A 387-nucleotide genomic window follows, 5' to 3' on the forward strand; every position below is an offset into this window, starting at 1 on the left:
TAATCAAGAATTTGGAATGATAGGGCAGCCACGAAACCCCACTCCCTTTATAAGCATAGATCTTCCATCTTAATTAACCATTTGGCTTTTTCTAATGATATCAGTATATTTTTAAAAGCTTCCAAGTCTACTGTTAGATTATTCATGCAAAGCTTAGAGAATTTTCTGGAAGTCTCTGGAATGAAGTTGAATGATCAGAAGTGCACTACTATTTTCAGTAAAAAATGCAAAAGTGAGTTTAGAACCTGAGTTTCTGACTTCACTGGCTGTACCAATAGCCATCTTTCTGTGAAGTATCTAGGGATATTTCTTATCAAAGGAAGAGCTAAAAATTTCAGTTTGATCATATTCTAGAGAAGATTCAAAGCAAACTGCAAGAATGGGAGA

The sequence above is a fragment of the Phalaenopsis equestris genome, unplaced genomic scaffold, assembly GCF_001263595.1.
Source record: "Phalaenopsis equestris unplaced genomic scaffold, ASM126359v1 Scaffold233476, whole genome shotgun sequence".
Lineage (NCBI taxonomy): Eukaryota > Viridiplantae > Streptophyta > Magnoliopsida > Asparagales > Orchidaceae > Phalaenopsis > Phalaenopsis equestris.